General features: G+C 41.5%; 1 protein-coding gene and 1 long non-coding RNA gene across 2 annotated transcripts in view; both read left to right on the forward strand.

Moving 5' to 3' along the window:
* Window positions 1-12931, forward strand: part of LOC126355810 (uncharacterized) — a 36532-nt gene extending 23601 nt beyond the window's left edge. Inside the window, exon 3 of the long non-coding RNA XR_007565535.1 lies at window positions 12829-12931. This is a non-coding gene — a long non-coding RNA (uncharacterized LOC126355810). The remainder of the gene's footprint in view (window positions 1-12828) is intronic.
* The window catches only part of LOC126355809 (E3 SUMO-protein ligase NSE2-like), a 60316-nt gene that overhangs the window by 23865 nt on the left and 10389 nt on the right, over window positions 1-26062 (forward strand). The gene's annotated exons all lie outside the window — the stretch shown is intronic.

The following is a 26062-nucleotide window of genomic DNA, read 5'->3' on the forward strand; positions in this document are numbered from 1 at the left end:
TTGACTGAAGGGTGCCCATTCCATTGTTCATCATGCATATTTGTGCGGCCATCTTTAAATGCTCTCACTCACTTTCTTAGCATTCCATCACTCATAATGTTTTCTCCGTAAACTGCACAGATCTCACGATGAATATCGATCACTTTTAGGCCTTTAGCACTAAGAAATCGTATAACAGCCCGTACTTCACAGTCGTCGGGACTCATGATTATCGGAGGCATCTTAAACTCTCAGTACACAACGTAAACGAGGAAGAATCAGACTGTAATGGTCTCAGTGCGTAGATTAACGTACAGGCTTACATGTAAAAGTAAAATTCTTGAGATATCTTAGCACGTCTTTTTTAAATTTCCAAATTGTACTTACTTAAAAAGCACGCCTCGTAATGTTGAAAAAACCCTGAAGTGACATACAAATAGGTGATAGTGAGACGAGTAATTTAATATAAGACACGTGGCTGCTAATGCCAAATGCCGCAATATCCCAGAAGAGGACATCACCAGATGATGTACCTCACTGCACATTTAGCAGTTGAGGTTATCAATCTGCCATGTCTGATCATCCCAACCCAAGTGAGGTATTCACTTCAGTATTGCTACAGGCCCACATGCACAACTTCAGTTTGTGGTTCCGAGGGTTCGAATCTTGCGTATGACAGGCAGTATATGTTTCACTGCTTTAGGCTATTACGTGTTTACATTGAAATAAGATTTATTATTTTATTTACAAGTCTCACGGTCCCCACTGGATTATTGCAAAAGTGCAGTATAACGGAAACATACTGCATTGCGTCACAAGTAGATGAGTATGAGCTTCTGAATTTCCTCATTACCAGTGACCTATGTCTCCTTTACTAAAGCAAACAAAAAAAGGAAAGAAACGCAAAATATGAACAGCTTTTGCTTGGTTACATCTTGTGATGTCACTTGTTCAACATTTGTCATCCATTTTTGAGGCATTTCCCAACATTTGCTGCTCCATGTGTCTTATATTGAATTACTTGTGTCAGTGTCATCTACATTGTTCCAGTGGTTTTTAAACTTTAATAAGAATCATCCTGTATAGGTAGAAACCACAGTATGGGACTTTATATATGTATGTATATATAGGTACATAGATAATTTTAAAAATCTGACTGACATGTCCTACACTGTTGTGCTGGATACTCAAAGAGGAAATAAAAATAATGAATAAATACCAAAAAACTTTAATAAACCAAAAGGATACAAGCAGTGGCTGCAAGTGAATTAAGTGACGCATTGTGACAAACTACTGAGAAGCAAAAATAAATCTATTGAAAGAGAAATATTTACTACATACTGTGTACAGCATTATATACATGTGTGTTTGTTTATATTTTATTTTGCGTCTCCCCCCCCACCCCCCACCCCCACCCTCATCAGAGGCATAGCAGTTGGGTACATGACTTGAAAGGAACAAAGAAAATGAAGAGTTTTGTACTGCTTTCTACTCTTCCTAGTAGTTCTGCTTGCTGTCGCGTCTCATGTATATTTTATAGTGTTAGGGGAATTGAAATTTGAAGGGCATTGAGGATCAGCTGACCTTCTATATACCTTGTCAGCATAACTCACGTGCTTTCTTGACCATCATGTCACTCTCAAAGTTTTTCCATCCCTTGTCACCCCCTTCCAGGCACTGTGGGCTGTCATATATCCAGAATCTAGTAGGTGCAGTCATGGCTGGAGCTCAGTCTCACGTTTTCTGATGTAGCAAGGGAAAATTAACTGGCGTATATCATTTGCCATAGCTGCCGTAGGCACCTGCACTCAATTCATTGCAGCTGATTGCTGAGTATGTCTTGCTTTGTGGTGACAGAAAATCTTCTACAGTAGACAATGTCGATGGATCTGGTTCAGTTCCTCTTGGTGACACTGTATGTCCCAAAAACTTTGTTTCTTTGCAGGCTCCAATTTATCTGAGTTCAGTTTCTCTCCTGCAGTTCTGAATATTTGTAATACTTCTTCTATGATGTATCAATGTTTCAGTATAATTCATCATCATTTCTAATTTTAAATCCCCCAGTTATTGATGTAACACTTGTATAAACACCAAAGCCGACACTTTTCATCCATATGATGTCACTCTATATTGGTAGTACTCAGCTTCAAAGATAAATACTGTGTTTTTATGACAGCTAGAATCCAGTTCTGGCTGCATATTAAGTCCATACTGGTTAAGCAGTGTATGTCTTTGAAATGTTATCGTAGTTCCTCAGTCTTCTCGGGTTCATCCCATTGTGGCAACTTATTTTATTTATTACTCACACATAGATGATAAGCTATACACCACCATGCCACCCTCTATTTAATGTCTCAATTACATCATCTTTCAGCATTTTTTTTTTTTTTTAATTTCTGCTTCTACTGCTTCTCTTTGCTGATATTGTTGAATATAGCCTTGCTTGGAAACAGTTTGTCCCCTCCAATTTGGAATTTGCATGTGGATCTCCACATCTTGCCAGTTTTTGTGGAGAATCATTGCACCTTAGACAATTCAGCAAGTGTTTACACCTTCTGCTGAATTAGATTGAGTGTGTTGACTTCCCTAGTGACATCTTGTTCATCATGCTCTTTCCGTCCAATACTATATTTGACACTTACCTGTCTTCTCTGTGTTCATCATGATATCTTCTTTCCTTCCCATATTATCTTTGACACTTATCTCCTTCCGTACATGCATTGATTTTATCTCTGTACCTGCAGCAATCTCTTCCTCTTATCTACAAAACACTTGAAATTACAATTCCATTCCATTCCATTTTCAGTATTCATTATCTGGTCATATAAAATTGCTGAGACTATATTGGCCTCACTGCCAGTGTCTGCCAAAATATCTATGTTTATTACTTATATTTCAGTCTCTAAAATAGGTATAACAATTCAGTATGTGTACTTCATTTTCATGTTGCAGATCTTTCCATACATCCTTCTGGTCTTCAGATTTTATGGTCATGATGGAAAGTGAACTGTTTCCTATGTTCATTCCCTACCAGGTTGCATTAGAAACTTTTTTTGATTTTCTGATTCTTGGTGCATTATCATGTGTTCTCCACAGATATTCCTTTCTGCTGATTGGTTTAGTGAGCTGTATCTATCATTTAAAACTTCACGGTGATCATTTCACTGCTGTCCTCCATGTGTCGGTTGATTTACTGAATTTTGTGATGCAACAGTGAAACTTTTCCATGCATGGCCTAGGTAACCTTGGAATCAAAATCTCCATCTGTTCCTTCTTCACTTACTGAATAGTGTGGCTGTGCATCCTTGTTCCGATTTTTTAAAAATAAATTCTTTCTAGTTCAATTTGAATAATGTTGGGAGCCAAGAGTGGCAATTTCATTGACCATTGTTTATTTATGACCAATACTAGTTCAAATCATCTCTTTCAATTGTTCATAACTCATATTCATCACTCGTTCTGCAATCACAGCCATGCCTTTCTCCTTTTATAATGTCAACACACAGACTCAGTTTTGTTCATTCTAATTTACAACAAGTGCAGCTCTTAGCTGTTTTACAAATGCAACCAGGTGCATATTGCGTGTTGGTTGAACGACTGATATTTACAAACACATAGATGATTACCACTCACAATGCTAGTGGTGCTTACAATAATTTGTGTTTGTTTAGCTTTAAACGCCACATCAATTTCATTGTGTAGTTTCTCCTTGTATCTTTACAAATCAATTGCACTTTTGTCAGAGAATACAAGTATTTGACCAATTCGTTACTGTAATTTCATTCCACTGAGTCAGGTTCCAGCTGTCACCTGCTACACACCTGCAGAGCAGCAACTTATGTGTAGCTTTGTCAATGTTTTCTTTGTAGTACTGAGATGAACAGGATGGGTGCATGCTGTGTGGTTGCAGGAGGAGCTGGCCACAGTTTGCGAATGGCAAAATGCACTTTTGGCTACAGTTAGCCATCTTCGGGTTGCTGCCTCAGCATGTAGCGGTGTTGGGGCATGTGGTGCATTGTGTGGGTCACCTCAGGCATTGTTTGTTTTGTGGATGGGCTCTGCTGTTGAGACCCCTTCCAGTGGGCCTAACATGGGGGATCCACCCTCACTGCAGGGCGAGTGACAGGTGGTAACATGTTTTCATCATTCGAGGCAGAGGGCTAGTTTAGAGGCTGGCAGTGTGAGTGTGAGTGGACAGGTGGCCACTCTTTCACCTTTGCCTGCTGGGATTCTTTCAGCAGAGTGTGGGCAGGCACACGGGGGGAATGGTTTGCTAGTTATCGAGAGATCCATTGTCAGGCATGTTTTGAAGTCTCTTAGGGAAGTAGCATTCAGGACCAGAAAGAAAGCCAATGTGCACTCTGTATGTCTTGTGGGGGCTTCATCTAAGGTGTGGAGGAGGCCTTGCATGCAGCTATCCAGATCATGCAATATAGGTTGAAGTTTATGTTAACCTATTGATTATAGACTGAGTCATCAGTGGATTCATTGCAGGAGGTTTGGACAGGCAGTCTTGCAAAGTGCTTCTGAACACAGTTTTCTGAAAACTGTCTTAGCACCTAAGTCAACAACGCACATGCAGTGCAAATATTTTAGACCTTCTAGCTACAAACAGGCCTGACCTTGCTGATGGTATCAGTATAGAGACAGGAATGAGTGATCATGATGTCTATAGTGACAATGGGTACTAAAGTTAGCAAATCGGTCAAGAAGGTTAGGAGAGTATTTTTGTTCAAAGAGCAAATAAGCAGGTGCAAGCATCCCACTTGGACAATGAATGGACATCATGGAGTACCAGTATGATAAAAGTAGAGGAATTGTGGAAAAAATTTAAACAGATTGTGAATCATGCTCTGGAGTAGTATGTACCAAGTCAGTGGATTCAGGCAGCAGCAGCAACAACAACAACAACAACTTTATTCATCCGTAGATCTCTTTTTACAAGGATATAGGACATGTCAAAGTATTTACAAATTTAGACCAATTTAAAATAAGCTAATTCGTATACACATGTATTTACAGATTTCGAGTTAGAGACAGTCATTAGATTTACTCCTGGTATACAATACTTTTTTTACAGATAACTTATTAAATAATGTAATGCCACACTTTTCACTCGTAATTCACTATCAGTCACTGCACACATGATACGCACATTGTTTCATAACACTTCACTCACTACACACGAGCGTGCGCGAACACACACACACACACACACACACACACACACACACACACACACACTGCTGATCTCTGGGCCATTTTCTGTAGCGCAGCTTCCCATTTGCCATCCTGAAAAACTGAGTCAGCATTCCTCCATAATGAGTGAGTTGTTGAGCTCAGAAAGTGGAAGAGGTGTTAGTATTGTACTATGCATATCTTGAGGGTAAGTATTTCTAAAAAGGAAAAAAACATAAAGTGAAGGTGTTATGTGGAATGTTGAACGTTTTATTATTATTATTTATTTGTATAACATTTTTTATCAAACCCCTACTCTGTTTTATCTAAGTAATGACATCAGTGTATGAAATGTATTGCATAACAGGTACTTTTTAGCTGCCTTTTTAAATAAGTGTATTTTTGCAATTTCTTTAATCTCTTGTGGTAATTTATTGTTTATTTTTTCTTGGTAAATGTAAGTTGAGTCTAGCTCTTGTTGCATGGTCATGGACTGAGCTGTTTGTGTAGTAATTACCAATGTTATTTTTGATGTGTACAACTGACTGGTAAATGTATTCACATGGAGCAGTTAAAATCCCCAGTGTTTTGAACAGATCTTTACAATGAGCTCGACTAGTATTTTTGGTTATTATTCTTAAGGCTCTTTCCTGGAGTGAGAAAATTGTGTTCATATTTTGTGTATTTGTTCCCCAAAAAAGAATGCCATAGCTAAGAATTTGAGTGTACAAAGACATTGCATGTTACACCCTGACGATTAGATACTAAGGGCACAACATGCTGTTAACATTCTGTTTGCAAGTACCTTTGTGCGTTCACACCACTTCAGCTGAGAATCAATATTCATTCCTAGAAATTTTGCATTTGTTACACTGCCTATAGAGGTGTCACCTACATTTACTTTAACATTGTCATTTTTCCTCTTCAAACTGAAATTCGTGGTATCAGTTTTCTTTATGTTCAGTGTCACTTTATTGCTTATTGACCAATCATAAACTTCCATGAGAGTTTCATTTGATGTCTCAGCAAGGAGTTCTCTTGTTTCCTCGGGGACAATAATATTGCTGTCATCAGCAAAGAGAAATTTTTCACCATGAGTAACACTACTGGGAAAGTCATTGATGTATCAGGAATAGTATTGGTCTTAATATACTACCTTGCAGATCCCCTATATTAATGTGTTTTGGTTCTGATAAGTGTTTTACTAAATGTTTAGATCCAATTGAAGTATGTGTTATCTCTACTGTTTGTACCCTATCTGCTAGGTATGAATGAAGCCAGTCATTAGCTACCCCTCTTATTCGTAATGCTTCTAATTTATTTAATAGAATCTTTTGGTCAACTGTATCAAAGGCCTTAGAAAGATCTAAAACTATGCCTGTGACACACTCATCTTTATCAAGAACATCAAGTACAACTTTTGTGAATTCTACTATGGCTGACTTTGGAAACTGAACTGAGATTCGCTTAAAAGATTGTATTTATTCAGTTAATTTGTTAATCTGTCTTTCATAATTGCTTCTATTATTTTTGAGAATGGTGACAGTAGGGAAATAGGCCGGTAATTTTCTATGTCTTTTGCATTACCTTCCTTAAGCAAAGGTACAACTCTTGCCTGTTTTAACTGCTCTGGAAATGTCCCTGATGTGAAGGATTCATTTATTATATTTGTTAAGGGGGCTTGTATAATCCTCATGCATTGATTCAGTACACACAGTACTTCATCTAAGCCTACTGACTTTTTATTTTTTAGATTTTGAACATTTTTATTGACTTCATTCTCTGTGGTTGGAAGTAACATCATTGTATTTAGTGTAACATTATTTATAGGTGTTATATTATTTTTGGGGAATTTTTGCTGTAACTTCTCTGCAATACTTGAAAAATGCTCGTTTACATAGTTTGCTAGGTGTTGTGGATCATTTCTTACCTTATCTCCCCCCCCCCCCCCCCTTAGCAGTATGTTATTCTGTGTTTGTTTGCCTCTCCCTGTTTCCTTTATTATAACATACCAGGCTGATTTGCTTTTATTGTCTGCATTATATATCATTTTGTCATTAAATGACTTTTTTGCAGCAATCAGCACCTTTCTATAGATCTTTTTGGATCTATGATAGAAATTTAAGAATTCTGGATCATTACGAATCTTTTTTCATGGAACTGAAGTGTTTAATTGTTTGGGAGGACTTTGTAATACCTGCTGTTATCCATCTGTTTTGTGATATGTTGATACAGACATGCATACTTTTGAAAATGCCTTTCCAAAGTCCAATTTAAACAAAGTGGAGAATTTAGAGAATTTTATATTCTCATTGATTTCCTTATACAATTCATCCAAGCTTTGTTATTCTAGTTATTTTGAAAAATCTTTTATTTTCATTTCTGATAGATGTCATTTGAAGGCTTGTAGTTTAGGGAATGATTCAATACCTGATTTTACTGTTGTTATTTGACAGAGATGGTCTGAAGGTCCGAGATCTTTTACAGCTACATCGTATTTTTCCCTGTCCATATTTGTGGCCACATGGTCAATTACTGATGCAGTCATTGTAGTAACCCTTATTGCACTATTGACCAGTAGGGACATGACAAAACTTTGAAGGATGTTTATGAAGGTGCTGCTGGATTCATTTATGATATTAGTGTTGATGTTAATGTCCCTGCACAGAATTATGTTGACCTTTGTACTTGAGACTTTATCTAATTTATTAACTTATGTTAATTTATTGAAAAAAGTGTCCACACTGCCACTGGGAGATCTACACACACACAAAATGATTAATTTCTTGGTGATATCAAGCCCTGTTAACTCAATAGCTGATATTTCAAAGTGTTTGTCTTCACTTACTGAACTGAGGTCATGTCTTGATTTGAACTGTGTTCCTTTTCTGAAATAACTGCATGATCCTCCACCCCTTGAAGTAATTCTGCAGGAAGAGTTTGCCCTTTCATATAATGATAATACTATATGTTGAATTCCTGTCTCTCTACACCAGTGCTCAGTAATACAAACTACTCTGCAGTTCAAAGAATGGAGCTCAACTTCTAATAGTTGTATTTTATTTTTAATTGATTGCATGTTGTGAAATGCCCCATGTTACTCTTTCCAATGGTTTGTCTTTCTTTGTGGCATCTGGTATGTGTGATATCTGAAGTGTTAAAATCTGTCTTGTGAGTTATTGTTTCAGTCTTTTTTAAACTACTGGAGATACTCTTTAGGCTGGGGAACCTGTTGTCCGGATTTATCCGAAAAAAGACCTACGTTACCTACCTATGACAACAGGTATTTGACCATGTGTGGCCCAAGATCCACCTGCTATACTTTCATGAATCAGCTGTACCAGTCTTCCCTTCCCAGTTCTGTTTAGGTGTAGGCCATGCCTAGTGAAACCCCATCTGTTAATAGTCCTGACGGGTACCAGATAAACGTGAGCAAAGTTGGCTGTCCTCAGAGCCATCCCTAATGCCACATTGATTTGCCTTCCAGCTCCATCAAGGTGTGGTCGATAATGACTCCGGAACAGCTCAACAGAGTGTATGTTGGTGCCATGAGACAGGAAAGCTATCTGTCATATGCCCCATCCGTGTCCAAACTGTTTCCTGCCCCATCCACTATCACTACATGGTCCTCTTTTTGTAAAGTCCTTACATAAAGACCCTAGGTCCCCTATCACATGACTTAGCCCTGCATTTGGCTTGGAGATACTGGTGGTCTGGTATGCTGCCCCTAAACTTTCCTGTAACTGAGGGCCTACACCTTGCCCGTGGCTACTACTTAGCAGCAGCACTTTCTTCTTCCTAACACTTCGTACATTCCTAGCTTCTTGTTCGTGGTTGAAGTGTGCTGCACATTCCTCGTTCTACCTGAGGCTCTTCCGCACTTAACTCCGGCAGTGGTAGATACCTGTTTTTAGTGTTGATGATAACACTGTCAGATCGCATTCTCTTTCTTCCTATCCTCTTACCAGCTGCCAGTTCCCAACCATCCTCCTCCCCCTATTTCCCTTGATCCTTATGAATTCCTTCCTTGCTTCCTCCAACTATGCCTGAAGAGCACAGATTTTCTTTTCCTGTTACCCAATCAAAATGTTCCTACTGCATACTACTTTGCAGTTCCAGGAGAGAGCCTCTTCTGTTCTCCCAACATTCTCCCCACTGCATCCCCGCCCAGTGAAAATATTTCCTACAAGATTGGCAACAAATCCCTCTACTCACTACTCTATAAAAGCTCCCACATTTCTCACTCGTGATCAGTTTGGAAGAAATAATTAAGTTTAAAGAATGTTTTAATTTGTCAAGGAAGCAAGATTGGCTGTGTGTAAACAAAACACAACACAATGGTCTTATGTGCGGTGGTTGTTGTTTTTCTACTGTTTTAGAGATACGATGACGGAAGAATGAATTTATAAGTACTTTGCTTTTAGACAATTTATGTTATCAGGCATATTTGGTCAGGTTTTTACACTTTATAACTCGGAAAATTTAGTCCTAGATCACATCTATCTAACTAGTAAACAATATGAAATGTGTTAGTTAAATACAATTTAGAAACTTTTAATTACACTTTTGTTGCAACAGTCGACACTGATGAAACTAGTAGCTGTCTTTTTTGCACAATTTTTACACTATCAAGAACACCTGAATATAATTTTTTGTGTTTATGTCACACAAAATTTCGGATTATGTTGCGATTATCAAGACTTCAAATAAAGAACAAGTTTTTTCAAGAACAAGCTCTGCTGGGATGCTAATATTCAGTTGTGTGACAAGAACAGACACTACAGCAAGCATACAAAACTCTCTGCCATGCACCATACAGCGTCTTGTGGAGCATGTATGCCGATGCAGATTTTCAAAGTTTAAATCAAGGAATTGGTTAGCAACCATTTATTAAAGTCAAAGAAACTTTCAGTAACTACTCTTTCTAAAACTATACTGGATTTGCTATTTATTCCGATGTTTGTATCACCTGCAGACAAAACAATCCTGGCTTCTGGTAATGTTAGGGGGGAAAAGTGATACAGGGTGCATTTATGCTGCTACCTCATTGCTCTCTTCTCACCACCAAGGCCGACCAGTGATGAAACAAACCCACTGAGTCTTACTGGACCATTTAACCTGCACCATCACTGCTTTTCCTGTTTCTTGCTCCGATCCTCGCCAGATGATTATCTCAGTCTTGTTTGTATTTTGTACCTTGACCATCACAATATCGCCTGATACTTGAATCTTGATTGGCTGCTTCAAGGTCATTGAAACAGTGCCGTGTGAACAGTTGCAGGGTAATTACTCCTGGCGAGGAGCGAGGCTGCAGCATAAAAGTACCTTAGTATTCTAATTTACTCGAGTGCCGATGACCTTGCCACCTAGTACCCTAAACAACTAATCATTATCATCGTCTCATCTAGTTTAGTTAAAAGGATGTTGTGATTTACAAAGTAAAATGTCCTTGACAGATCACAGAATATACAAATAGTGTGTAACTTGTGTAATGAATTAAATACATTCTCACTGTATACATTAAAAGGCTTCTCAATATCAGAACCCTAGAAGTCTGAACTGTGACTTTGGTAACATATTATTTCCAATGATATTATTAATAAACCAATTGTAAATTTCCCTTCACTAAAATTTTCGCCAACAAAGGTAAAATTTTATAGCATATCTTTATCTCCTTCTTTAGACAAAGGCTTAACTTCAGTTTTGCTTGAATCATATGGTTTACCAGACTTACTTACAAGGTCTGGGCACAAATGTGGAAACACTGCAAAATATGCATGCTTGAACATAAACGTTGGTGCTAGCCAAGCCTGCAGGTTGCGCTGTTGTATTTAACCACAAATAGCACTTTCACAGTGTCCTCAATATGTTGCAAGTGCCTGTTCGGTCCAAATAGTATTCTGTGTGGTTGTGAGAGCATTATATCAAAGCTAAGTGAATTCAAATGTGGGTAAATTGATGGTGCTTGTATGGTGGGTGCTTCCATAACCAAGGGAGTTGAAGTGTTTGGTGTTCCGAGAAGCACCTATCAAAGATCTATACCACATACCTGGAAAGGGGAAAAACATCATCTGCACAGTTACAACCCGGATGAAAGTTTGTGTGGAGTGATTGTGGTGGACAGTCATTGAAGAGTATTGTGACAGAAAATAAAGGGGACAACATTTGCAAAAGTCACTACAAAACTGAATTTGGCATTCACTAACCCTGTCAGCATCAGAGCAGCATAAAGAGAGTTCCACGAGTAGGGAATTACAGAGTAAGCTGGAATTCCAAAACCACCCATGAGTGTTGCAAATGTTCATAATTGGAGAAATGGAAAACATGGTGCCAAAGCCATAAAACGTGGACTATGGAGCAGTGGAAGAATTTGCTTGGATGAGTCTTGTTCACACTGTTTCTAACTTCTGGCCGAGTTTACATTCTAAGACTGAAATATGACAGGTGTTTGGTGGTGGTGGTTTGGGCAGCTGTACTATAGCATTCTGTGGACCAAATGGTTACTCTGTAATGTCACGTTATTCCCAATGTGATCATTTTAGCAGATCGGGTGCATCCCATGGTTCAGTGTTTGTTTCCCAGTTGTGATGCTGTGTTCCAAGATAACCAGTATCTGTGTTCACACAGCTCCCATTGTCCAGGGCTAGTTTTTTGAGCACGATAATGAATTGTCACATCTCTCCTGGCCACCACAATAACCAGATCTCAATATTATTGAGTCTTTGTGGTTTACTTCGGAGAGAAGGGTGCATGATAACTATTGGGGCTTTTATGTCTATCATATTGATGTCGTCATCATTACATTGGTGCGGTAATGTGCTGTTTACTGTTGCCAAATAATATAGTCTATTTTTCAACCAGCAACATTTTATTGCCACAAGCACTGACTGGACTCTGGCAAGGCACTGGAATCTTTGCAGATTAAGACACTTAGGTTTACCAGCGACAGTTGAAGTTACACAGTTCCTCCAGTGCTTCATAAGTAGCTCATGCATTGTCATATGGAAACAAAGATAGAACATTCACTTCAATATGAGTTTGAAGTTAAAAGATATTGTTTTACCATTCATGCCAGTGTTCACATTATTAACCATAGAGTATCCTGACTGTTTGCAACTATCAGATCAGTATTGATCATATTCTGTACCACTCCTGTACATTTTGGACTACAGTGTAGTTTCCTCTAACACATCTTGTAGCAGATGGACAAATTATGTGATTTTAGGAGCAAGAAAAACATTACTTTTATAGGAAAATGTAATCTTCAGTAAAACATTTACAATCATAGTAACTGTCTCTTTTTTTATTTGTTTTACATCCTTGAGAATTGTTATAAATCTTCAATTTGATATCACTCATCCTCTGATTTGTATAGGGTGAGATGGCCTAGAAATGAGCACTTTCAACCTTTTCGATGTCAAGCAATAGCTTAATTTGATAAAGTGGCACCATTATAGCAAGCCATGGGCTTCTTTTTCCATTGTTCTTGCCCCTCCCCCTTTCCCAAACACATCACACACATCCTTCCACTAACTTTACTCTGCTCAGTATTTGAGCATTTGATAATGTGATGTGATTGGAAAATAAATTCAATTTACGAAGTGACTATCTCTGTACTATAAGTGTTACTAGTTAACACATAAAAATAAAATACTCTGATTTTGTTTCCAGTTGTATGAAAGACTTCTAAATGAAGAAGCAGCTAACAGACAAAATCCTAAAAGACATCAGATGTATTCCAGGTTAGAAAAAACCATTAAGGATTCTGTGGACAGAGGCATGTAACTAATTTATAGTTTATTTTTTATTTTTATGTGTGTATAAATATTTATGATGCAGAAGACATTTGAATATAACTGTGTATTTCATTCTGTACATGAAGTGTTAATTTAATCTGGAAGATGAATAAGTCCTATATGTATTATTCTGATTCACAATGTGGTCTTTTTTCCCCTCATCCTCCCTCTTCACCACCACCACCACCACCACCACCACCACCACCACCACCACCACCGTCAGGCCCCTGACAGGTCTGATATGGCCCAGCATGATTTTCCCTCTTGTGCCAACCACTTCATATCACAGTAGCACTTGTACCAAACATTCTTCATTATTTATTGCATATTTTCCAGTCTCTGTCTTACTGAACAGTCTAACCCCTACAGCTTCCTGTAATACCATGTAAGTTATTTCCTGATGTCTTAAGACTTGTCGTATCATCCTGTTCCTTCTTCTTGTCGGTGTTTTCCACACCAATTCTGTGGAGAACCTCCTTATTTCTTATCTTGTCAGTCCACCCAGTTTTCGACATCCTTCTATAATATCACACCTCAATCACTTCCACCTAACTTTCAACAGTCTTCTATAATATTACATCTCAAATGCTTTGCCTCTCTTGCTCTTCAGTTTCCCACAGTCAATGACTCACTTCTGTACAATGGTGTACTCAAAACATACATTCTCAGAAATTACTTCCTCAAATTAAGGCTGGTGTTTTACACTAGTAGACTTCTTTTGACCCAGAATGCCCCATTTGCCAGTGCTAGTTGCTTTTTATCACCTCCATGCTTCGTCCTTGATGCTTTATTTTGCTCCCAAGGTAGCAGAATTTCTTCTGTTTCATGGTTTCCGGTTTTGATGTTAAGTTTATCACAATCTCATATATGGTAGCCCTCTTTACTTTTGTTTTCCATCGGTTTATCCTCAATCCATAGTCTGTGCACAGTAGACCATTCATTCTATTCAGTATATTCTGTAATTCTTCCTTAATTCTCTGAGGATAGCAGTGTTATCAGAGAATCTTATCATTGACATTCATTCGCCCTGAATTTTAACTCCACTCCTTAACCTTTTCTTTATTTTTGTCATTGTTTCTTTAATGTACAGATTGAACGTTAAGGGTGAAAGACTACATCCCTGTCTTACATCCTTTTTAATCCAGGTACTTTGTTCTTGTTGTTTCATTCTTATTGCTCCTTCTCGATTTATGTACATATTATAGACCTCTCATCTTACGCTATAACTCACAACTATTTTCCTAATAATTTTTAACATCTTTCCTAATTTTACATTGTCGAACACTTTTTCTGGGTCGATGGATCCAGTGAGGCATCTTGAGAAAGATCACATCTGCTTTCATTATCAAGTGCAACATCAGAACTGCCTCTCTGGTGCCTTTAACATTCCTAAAACCACACTGATCAACACCTAAGAGATCTTCAGTTTTCTTTTCCATTGCTTTGTATATTGTTTTTGTCAGCAGCATGAGTGCTTGAACTGTTAGGCTGATTATGCAATTATTCTTACCTGGTCTTAGTATCCGCAGAATTGTATGGATGATATTTTTGCAGAAGTCCAATGGTACGTTCCACTCTCACAAATTCTATACAACAACTTGAATAATCATTTAGTTGCCATTTCCCCCCAGTGATAGTAGAAATTCCAGAGGAATGTTACCTATGCCTTATGCCTTAATAAGCAAGTCTTCCAAAGCTCTGTTGAACTGTGACTGTAATATTAGTTCCCATATGTCTTCCGTGTCACCTCCCATTACCTCTTCTATCAAGTCTGCAGACTGTTCCTCGCCCCTCATAGGGACGTTCAGAGTATTCTTTCCACCTATCTACCCTCTCCTCTGTGTTTAACAGCAGAATTCCTTCTGTGGTCTGAATGTTGATGGCCTTACTTTAAACTTCATGGAAGGTTATTTTGACCTCTCTGTATGCTGACTCTGTCTTTCCAATTTCTTCACATTTTTCTTGCAACCATTTCACCTTGTCTTCCCTTCAATTCCTATGTATTTAATCCCAATCAGTTTATATTCCTGTATTTCCTTGAACATTTTTGCAACTTTCTTATGCAACCCAAAAATTAAAAAAAAAAAAATAAGCTTTGTGCCCTCAGAGGTACTGATTACTTTTTTGCAGAGCTATAAAAGTAAAAAACAAGAAATTATTAACACTTTGGCTCCTGAGATGTAATGTGGAAACCTATGCTCAAAAACCTGTATTTTTGAAACACATTGTCAGCTGTAATAACTCTTCAGAGTTAACCTTTATAGTGTGCCACAGTCACACTAAATACGTTGGAGGAATGCTTTTCAGCACAACTATTAAAATTTTGCTTTCCACTATTGACCATTGCTTTCGTATGATGAAAGTCTTAGATGCAAGATTATTTTTCCTATCATCACAGAGGGGTTTTCTCTCTGGTCTCTTATTTTTTTGTTCTTTCATGTTTCCTACATATATGTTTATTTATGTATGGTCACTGTTTGCAGTTGCCATTTGATAATAATATTTCTGCCGAAACTGGAAAATAGTGGAAAATAAAATATTTAGTGGTTGTGACAAAATATTTTGCTTCAAGGAACTCTTAGGAATGTTTACATTGCATCAGTAATCTTTATGTTAATGAAAGCTTTGGGCTTTCTTACATTTTTTTTTTTTATAACATTGTTTTGGAACAGAGGAAAAAGTTTATGAAGTGTACATGTACATAATTTTCGAGAAAGCTACATGTTCTACTGCACATAATAAAGTATAATCAAGCCTACAACTTCTTTTATATAAAGTAATAATGACCTTAGTAAAATGATTTTTTTAGAGTAAATTTTGAAGCACTGCAAATCATAAAGTGTGATTTTGCGCTTATTACACTGGTAGCTTATATCTTTGTGTCCCACTGTCTCCATCAGATTCTTGGCTCATAGAGCACACAATTCACTCCAGTAAGGGCAACGCACTTCTATTTTGAAACTTTCTCAGGTATTCCGCTGGGTAGCATTCTCCAAAAGGCGCGATATTTTGGCAAGCCGACTTCTTGCCATCTTCAGGCGTTATTGGTGTCTAATTGATCTCTGATGGATGCCGACTGTATATAATCTCCGCTCCTCTCCTGCGGCCTCCGTCTGGGCACTTCCGAGCAGTCCGCGGCCAATGGTGGATGAAGGGTGGCGCTGGGTGGTGGGGGAAGTTCAGCGCCCCGCAGCAAATCATGGGCCGCAGTCCTTCCACGGCTACAGCCGCTTGTGTAACTCTGCCGTCGTGGTGACAACGCTTCTTCTTCTTCTTCTTCTTCTTCTTCTTGTGTCCTGACAGGAGCGGATTTCCATGTAGACTGTCGTTGTGTTCTAATCATACTCAGAGCTGGATCCCAGGCTTTGCTTAGCTGGAAAGAGCTGTCTTTATTTATTAGTTGGTCATGCTGCCGGATCTTCATTGCCTCTTTGAGGAGACAATCCCAGAAGGTGTTCAATTGCTGTAACACCTTTGTGCCATTGTAGTTCATGTCATGTCCATGTGAGATGCAGTGCTGTGCCACAGTGAACTTGGTTGTTTGTGCATTGTCTGTGATATTCACTTCATCTCTCCTGTACCATCTAGATGTTCTGGCCTATATATATTTTCCCGCACTGGCAAAGGATGCTGTAAACTCCCGGTTTCCGCAGTCCTAAGTCATCCTTGACTGATCCTAATAATGTTTTCGTTTTGGATGGATGGCGAAAGACGCACTTGACATATTTTCTGAGTATTCTACTGATCTTTGCCGATGTTTTCCCAACATATGGTGTAATCACTGTCGCATCCTGTTTGCCTTTTTCCTCGGAAGGCTGCGGTCTCTGCTTCTTCGGTCTTACGGCACATTTTACCTGCTGGTTGTTGTAACCGTTCATGGAGAACATAGCCTGCAAGTGCTGCAATTCAGCTGCTAGGCTCTCACAGTATGAGATTTTGCGTGTTCTGTGTAGCAGTGAACTCAGAACACCCTCTCGTAGTGAAGAAAGAAGGCAGCTGGAGGCATGCATGTACAAATCTGTATGTGTCGGCTTACGGTATCTGCTGTGTCCTAGTGTGCCATCTGGCCTTCGCTTGACGAGCACATCCAGAAATGGAAGATGGTGGTTTTCTTCTACCTCCATCATGAACTTTATATTCTGGCATGTTCAGGTGCTGCAGAATGTCTTGGAGGCATTGTCGTTCATGTGGCCAGATTACAAATGTAACCTCCACATATTGAAAAAAGCAAGAGGGCTTGTAGGCTGCCGACTTGAGAGCTGCTTCTTCAAAAGCCTCCATAAACATATTGGCCACTACTGATGATAGCAGACAGCCAATCGCTACTCCATCTGTTTGTTCGTAGTAGTTCCCATTGAACAGAAAGTATGTTGACATAAGTACAAATTTGAAAACTTTCGTTACTATTGGTCCAAATTTTTCTCCTATGAGGCTTAGGGAGTGTCTTAGTGTTAACCTAATAAAGAGGGATACCACATCAAAGCTCACCATGAGGTCTTCTTGGCCCAATCGGAAGTTCTGGAGCTGCTGGATGAAATGCGCAGAGTTTCTGATGTGGTGCTGACATTTGCCCACAAAGGGACTGAGCATCGACGTCAAATGTTTTGCTAATTCGTATGTTGGTGCCCCAATGTTGCTTACAGTTGGGTGGAGAGGCAATACATCCTTATTGACTTTAGGTAGTCCGTAAAGTCTAGGAGGTGCAGCTGCTCGTGGACGAAGTTTGTTTACCGTCTTCTTATCTTCGAAGGTGTGCTGGAGAAGCTCCATAGTCTTGCTTGTCACTCTGTTGGTAGGATCGTCTTCGATTCTCTGGTAGGTGTTGTCTACTAATAGGTCATACAATTTTTGCTCTTATACATTACAGGGTAGTAGGACCATGCAATTCCCTTTACCTGCTGGGAGGACAACAGTCTCTGCATCTTCTCGGAGCCGCTTCAGTGCTTTGCTCTCTTCCTTGGAGATGTTTGGCTTCGGGAGAGCTGCCCTGGTGAGTACATGGCATGTTTCCCACTGTATTTCCTCTGCAGTGTCGAGTGGAAGTGCAAGAGTGGCCTGTTCCACCGGGCTGATGAATTGTTCTGTTGGTAATGTTGTCGGTGTTGGTGTGAAATTTAGTCCCTTTTTAAGTACGGATAAGGTATCATTGTTAATTACTTTCCCTGTACAGTTGATGACAGTTCTCTGTGGTTCTTCTTGTATTGGTTTGGCTGCAAGGCGTTTGTATGTTGCAGTTTTTCTCAAGGTGGCTGATTGCCAAGCACTGTTGGCTTGAAACCAACTAACTGCATCTACCTACACCCATGAGTCAGGGGAGAGTGTCGAGGCAAGCTGCGAGTGGAGTGAGAAGTGTTCTCTAGATGTCTAATTGAGTCTGTGTTGAGTGTACCGGATCCTCTCCCTGACCAGGGCCAGGCTAGCTCTTCTGGTGATCCGGTTGGCAGCTGCGGTTCTGATATGATGAGTGACCTTCGCAAAAGATGGTATGATTTGGTTCTCTCGGAATCTCAGTAGAAAGACAAGGAAGGCCATAAGGTGCTCCTTCCTGTTCCGAAGCTTCTCCAGCTTCTTGATTTTGCTGTGCATCTCCTCCCCGTAGAGGTACTTGATGTGTGGTCTGAGGTTTTCCCAATGTACAGAAATCTTGAAAATTTCTCGGGTATTCAGCCGGGTAGCATCATCCAAAAGGCGCGATATTTCGGCAAGCCAACTTCATGTATTCTTGGTGTCTGATTGATCTCTGATGGGTGCCGACTTTATATAATCTTCACCCCTCTCCCGCAGCCTCCATCTGGGCGCTTCCTAGTGGTCCGCGGCTGGTGGTGGGGGAAGGGCAGTGCTGGGTGGGGGGGGGGGGGGGGGGGGGAAGCGCGTCCCCCCACAAGAGATTATGGGCCGCAGTCCTTCCGTGGCTACGGCCGCTTGCGGAACTCTGCCTTTGTGGTGACAATGCTTCTTCTTCTCCTCCTCCTCCTCCTCCTCCTTCTTCTTCAGGTGTCCTGACAGGAGCGGATTTCCATGTAAACTGCCATTGTGTTTTAATCATACTCCAAGCTGGATCGCAGGCTTTGCTTAACTGGAAACCGCTGTCTTTATTTATTAGTTCGTCATGCAGCCGGATCTCCATTGCCTTTTTGAGAAGACAATCCCAGAAGGTGTTCGATTGCTGTAACTTTGTGCCATCATAATTCATGTCATGTCCTTGTGAGATGCAGTGGTCTGCCATAGTGGACTTGGTTGTTTGTGCATTGTCTGTGATGTCCACTACATCTCTCCCATACCGTCCGGATGGCCTGGCCTATATAAATACATTTTCCCGCACTGGCAAGGGATGCTGTAAATTCCCGGTTTCCGGAGTCCTAAGTCATTCTCGGCTGATTCTAATAATGTTTTCCGTTTTGGATGGAGGGCGAAACACGCACTTGACATTGTATTTTCTGAGTATTCGTCCACAGAATGCTGCAGTCTCTGCTTCTTTGATCTTAAGACGCATTTTATCTGCCAGTTGTTGTAACTGTTCATGTTAACACAGCCTGCAATGCTGCAGTTCAGCTGCTAGGCTGTCACAGTCCGAGATTTTGCAAGCTCTGTGCACCAGTGTGCTCAGAACACCCTCTTGCTGTGAAGCAGCATGACAGCTGGACGCATGTATGTACAAATCTGTATGTGCCGGCTTATGGTATACACTGTGTCCTAGTGTGTCATCTGGTCTTCGCATGACGAGCACATCCAGAAATGGAAGCTGGTTGTTTTCTTCTACCTCCATCGTGAACTTGATATTCTGGTGTAGCAAGTTCAGATGCTGCAGAAAGTCTTGGAGGCATTGTCGTCCGTGTGGCCAGATTACGAATGTATCGTCTACATATCGAGTCAGCAGCCTGCAAGTCCTATTTCTTTTTTCGATATTTTACAAAAGGTTTAGATGACAACGAGACCTTTGGTACTGTAAACCCCTTTTTTATACAGAAAGGTGTGGATGGCATCACTGGTCCTGTGGAATCGTGCTCCTGTCTCCGTGATGGAACTCTGCTTTTGGAAATTGATAGTGCTCTCCAGGCCCAGAAACTACTCAAGGCCCAACTCCTTCACTAATACCCGATAAAAGTGGAGGCTCACTTAACTCGACCCGCGGTTTTACCTACTCGCGGCTGTTGGATGGTTTGACGGAGGACGAAATAACTAATTGTCTATTGGGTCAGGGCATTATGCTGTTGATAGAGTTATGAAGAAGGAAGCTGCCAATTTGGTGACCACTCGCAGATTGTTCATGAATTTCAATCAGTTAACGCTTCCTACCAAGATAAAGGCAGGCTATGAAGTCATCTCTGTGCGCCATTACATTCCCAATCTGTTGAGATGTTATAGTTGCCACCAGTTTAATCATACCACCATGTCATGTAAAAATGCAGCCAAATGTGTCACTTCTAGCATGGACTGCTTCTTCTCGTTCTTGTCCCATCTATCAAGATGAGCGGGCTGTTCAGGAGATAAGGATGAAGGAGAAGGTACCTTTTGCTGTTGCCCGGAAACTGTTGGTGAGCCGTAAACCAAATGTCCCCTTGTCTGTAAGCTACAGCACTGTGTTGCGTCTCCCCATCTCACAAAAAACGTGGCTACGCAAACTTGTGACTTACAGTTCACTGCAGTGGTGGCAAAGTCGCCTGGCCTTCAAACTGACACTCCGTCTCCCGCTTCCCAGGCTGTAGATTCTGCTGCCCATTCTTCACTCTCACCGGCGAAGACGGTTGCAACGCAGCCAGCGAACTGTCAATTTCTTGCGTACCTCAAGTTTGCATTCATCTGGCCGTTCTGCCAGTCACCAAAAGTCAAAACAATCATCCAAAGGCAATCAGTCTTCCCCCTCTTCGACTCGTCGGTCCTTTTCAACTGACCAACACTGGGGAATCTCCGTTGCCTCCGCTGAGTTGATGGTCGAAGGTCCTCCACCTGTGGATTCCAGTGGCCGTCCTCCCTCGACGGCTCACCTCTGGTGTTCCTAAATTTTATTGCCCTTTTACAATAGAATATCCGCGGAGTTCGGTCTAACAGGGCGGACCTTCAGTTGCTCCTGCGATCACAATGTCCGCCTCTAGACCATTTTGCTCTTTCTCATTTTACTTCGCTTTGGATGGACCTATCCCTTACGGCAGTGATTCCTACTCATGGTGGGGTCATGCTGCTTCTACGAGATGATGTTTGCCATCGTCCCTTCCCCTTGCTCACCCACCTGTAAGCAGTTGCTGCCCGTGTTTTTCTTCCTGAATTTACCTTTTCGCTCTGCACTATTTATATCCCTTTGTCTTCTGCTATAACTAGGGCGGACCTGATGCAACTTGTTGCTCAGCTTCCTCCACTCTTTCTTCTCGTCGGTGACACCACTGCCCATCATCCTCTTTGGGGCTCGCCTGTTGCCTGCTCGAGAGATTCTCTTTTGGCAGATCTTCTTAATCATCTTAATCTTGTGTGCCTTAGCACCGGCAAAGCCACGTTTCTCTCTGATTCCACACACACTTATTTCCACTTAGACCTCTTGATCTGTTCTGTCCAGCTCGCTCGACGTCTCGAGTGCTGTGCTCTTTCCGATACTTACTCGAGTGACCACTTCCCTTGTGTAACTCGTCTGTACAATTATACCCCACAACACTGGCCCACTCATTGGAAATTCTCTCTTGCTGACTGGACGCTATATTCCTCCTTGGCAGACTTTGAAAACCGGCTGTTTCCCAGTTGCGATGATCAGGTTGAGCACCTCGTGGACGTTATTCTCTTGGATGCCGAATCCTCATCCCTCATGCCACTACTTCTCCCCGTAGGGTCCCGGTCGCTTGGTGGACTGTGGAGTGCGGCAATTCGATTTGTGCCCGACAACTTGCACTTCGTGTCTTTCACCGTCATCCTACGTTAACGAACTGCATCCACTGCAACTACATGTGCAGTGCCATCACACTATTAAGGAAAGCATGCTGGGTTTCCTTCTTCAGCTCGTTCAACAGTTTTACTCCGTCCTCTCTCATTCGGGTGGTCTGTGCCGGCTTTCCGGGACTACCGCCCACTCCCCAATCCTTGGTCTGACTGTGGCCAGAAACGCCATAGTCGACCCTGTCGATGTTTCCAACGCTTTGGGTCAGTACTTTTCTGAGGTTTCAAGCTCCACCCACTACCATCCTGCCTTCCTTCCTTGGAAACAGGCGGAGGAGGCTCGTGCAATTTCTTTTCTCTCTTTGAATCGAGAATGCTACAATACTCCTTTTACTATGAGGGTGCTCGAGCGTGCTCTCTCCTCATCCAGGTCTTCTGCTCCTGGGCCTGATACAATCCACTTCCTCATGCTGCAGAATCTTCCTCCTGTGGGAAAATGCTTTCTCCTCAATACCTACAACCGTATTTGGACTGACGGTGTATTTCCCACACTTTATCGTGAAGCTATTATTGTTCCCCACCTGAGCCTTGTAAAGATAAATCTTTTGCTTCCAGCTATCATCCAATTTCTCTTACCAGCAGCGTTTGTAAGGTGATCGAACGCGTGGTCAGTGGTCGATTATTGTGGTGGCTGGAGTTACACCATCTTCCACTAATGGTCAGTGTGGGTTCCGAAAGCGCTGCACAGCGGTTGATCATCTCGTCACCCTGTCAATGTTCAGCATGAATAATTTTCTGCAGAAGCGACAAACAGTGGCCATCTTCTTTGATTTGGACAAAGCCTACGATATCTGTTGGCGGACAGACATTCTACATACTATGCACACATGGGGCCTTCACGGTTGTCTTCCCACTTTCATCCAGGAATTTTTAACAGACCGAGTTTTCCAGGTACGTGTGGGTGCCTCCTTATCCCACACCTTTGCACAGGAGAACGGGGTGCCTCAGGGCTCCGTACTGAGTGTCAACCTCTTCGCCATAGCCATCAACCCAATTATGGACTTACTTCCAGCTGACATTTCTGGCTCTCTTTTTGTTGCCGACTTTGTTATGTATTGCAGCTCCCAGTGGATGTGTCTCCTGCAAAACTGTCTTCAGCGTTGTCTGGACCGTCTCCATTTGTGGAGTGTCAAATGGTTTACGCTTTTCTGCTACCAAATCCGTTTGTGTCAACTTCTAGCAGTACAAGGCATTTCTTCCACCATCCTTGTGACTGGGCCAAAGTGCTATCCCATTCGTGGATGCAACGAAGTTCTTAGGGCTTACATTTGATAGGAAACTCAGTTGGTCTCCCCATGTGTCCTACCTGGCTGCACGCTGCACCCGGTCCCTCAACATCCTTCGTGTATTCAGTGGTATCTCTTGGGGGGCTGACCGGACTGTCCTCCTCCGCCGCCTCTATCGATCTCTTGTACGCTCCAAGTTGAATTATGGATGCATTGTCTACTCCTCTGCACAGCAGTATATCTTACGCTGTCTAAATTCAATACACCATTTGGGGATCCGTCTCGCCACTGATGCCTTCCATACCAGACCAGTTCAGAGTCTCTATACAGAAACTGGTGAACTAAGACTGACATCCTACTCAATTGGTATGCATGTCAGCTTTCTTCCATGCCAGGCCAACCTTTTTTTGATGACATTGTTGACTGCCAATACAAGATGTACGTTTCTTATCTGTGGCCTCGCGGCATACGCTCTCGTCACTTCCTGCCACTTTCTGAATTGGTGAAAGCCCTTCACCACCTTGGCTTCAGGCACAGGTTTGTGTTCATTTTGACCTGAGCACGTCCCCGAAGGATTTGACTCCCGAACTGACCTATCACTGCAAATTTCTCGAACTTCGCTCACAACTTGCCGATAGCATATTTTTGTAAACTGATGGTTCCAATTCCGCCCACAGTGTTGGCTATGCTTTTGTCGTCAGGGATGATAAGTTTCAATACCACCTTCTCAACCACTGCACACTTTCTACCACAGAGCTTTCTGCCCTCTATAGGCTGTTCACTACATCCGGAGGCACCAGCTCACTCACTGTGTGATATGCTCTGACTCCCTCAGTGCTCTTCAGTCTCTGGATGATCCAGATCCAGTACACCCCATCATTCGACAGATCCAGGACTGCCTCTATTTGTTCATGGATGGGGGAGCCCAGGTGATGTTCACATGGGTTCCTGGCCATGTTGGTGTGCCTGGGAATGATGCTGCAGCCAAGGCCGTAGTCCATCTCAGACCTTCTGTTCCCTTGCAAGATATTCGTACTTTTCTCTATCGGCGTATCATGTCACTTCGGCATGACCATTGGTGCTCCCTTCATGGGAACAAACTCAGAGAAGTCAAACCTCTTCCCACAGCCTGCTCGACTTCCTTCCAGCCGTCTCGCCGTGAGGAAGTAATGTTAGCTCAGTTGTGAATAGGGCACTGCCGCTTTAGTCACCGCCACTTGTTGAGTGGTAACCCTGCACCCAGCTGTCCTTACTGTAGCCAGCCATTAACAGTCAGACATTTCCTGATCCTCTGCCCCTATTTTAGCCACTTAACTTCTCAGGGTTGGGCTGTCGCCCACTTTGGCTGACATTTTAGTGGATGACGTGCGAGCTGTGGCTCGCGTTTTAAGTTTTTTAAAAAGCAGTAATATGGCAAAAGAGATTTTATTTCTACCTGGTGACTGTGGTATCTTGTCGCCGTCTTTTAGGTACTCTTTCATAACGTCTTGCCGTTTTAGATTTGATTTTTCTTCCTTTCTGTATTGGACCTTGAAAAAGCTCGCAGTCCTAGCATTCTATGGTTCTATATTGGGCACGTATGACCTTAGATGTTTTGCGCGCTAAAATGCCACAAATGTATTACAGCAGTTGAACACCTTGTGGGATTGTCTCCTCAAAGAGGCCGTGGAGATCCAGCTGCATGACGAACTAATAAATAAAGACAGCGGTTTCCAGCTAAGCAAAGCCTGGGATCCAGCTCTGAGTATGACTAAAACACAGTGACAGTCTACGTGGAAAGCCACTCCTGGCCAGGATACCTGAAGAAGAAGAAGAAGAAGAAGAAGAAGCAGCGGCATTGTCACCACGCCAGCAGAGTTCTGCAACTGGCCACAGCCACGGAAGCACTGCGACCCATAAGCTGTCGCGGGGCGCCGCACTTCCTCCACCACCCAGCGCCGCCCTTCCCCCACCACCAGCCGCGGACCGCTCGGACGCGCCCAGACGTAGGCTGCAGGAGAGGTGTGGAGATTATATAAAGTAGGCATCCATCAGAGATCAATCAGACACCAAGAATGCCTGAAGATGGCAAGAAGTTGGCTTGCCGAACTATTGCGCCTTTTGGACGATGCTACCCGGCTGAGTATCTGAGAAATTTTCAAGATTTCTGTACGCCTCAGATCACACATTTCTATTTTGATAGCCCACTGAAAGAAGAAAAGGAGTTCATGTTCAATAACTTCCTTACAGTCTGTGGGGCATGCAAATTAGTTGGTTTCTTCCTGTTTTGCCAAAGCATTTATTAGAATTTACAAAAAAATCTTTTTTTTACACTGTCCTTATTGTCCTGAATCAGTGGCAGTTTCCAACTTTCTTCATATCCTGTCCTCACTTTTGTCTTCTGCGCTCTTCAGGTATGATATCCAGGGAAATAATGCCACTGCTTACCTTTGATGTCCATCTTTATCAAATCATTCTACCACAAAAATCCTCATTTACAAATAAAACCACGTAGGAATTACATTCTGAAAGTACCTTTAACTGAAATCCGGAAAAAAAAAAAAAAAAAAAAAAAAAAAAAAAAAAAAAAAAAAAAACATGCCATGTGCTTCATTGCAAACATTCTTTGCATGAACTCTCTGGAATTTATTTATAGTTCACATCATCCCCAGAGTCGTCTACAACATCATATTCTGACAAATCAGTGGCAAAATACTCTAAATCGAGGTACGACTCTGATTAGTTTCATGAAGGGTCGAACTAATGCAACTAAACACACGCACTGCAGAAACAATGCACTCCAAAGATCACAAAAAGAAAAAATACACACACCTCTTAAAGGTGCTCGCACCATCCAGTGATCTATACTTGCAATACGGTGTCTACTAAGAGTCACTGTTGTGTTTGAAGCATTTTAACACACACAGAATGAACATTAAGGTAATGACCTGTAAAATTATGTGGCAGTGAACTTTCAGAAATGCT

Source organism: Schistocerca gregaria, chromosome 3, assembly GCF_023897955.1.
Source record: "Schistocerca gregaria isolate iqSchGreg1 chromosome 3, iqSchGreg1.2, whole genome shotgun sequence".
Taxonomy (NCBI): domain Eukaryota; kingdom Metazoa; phylum Arthropoda; class Insecta; order Orthoptera; family Acrididae; genus Schistocerca; species Schistocerca gregaria.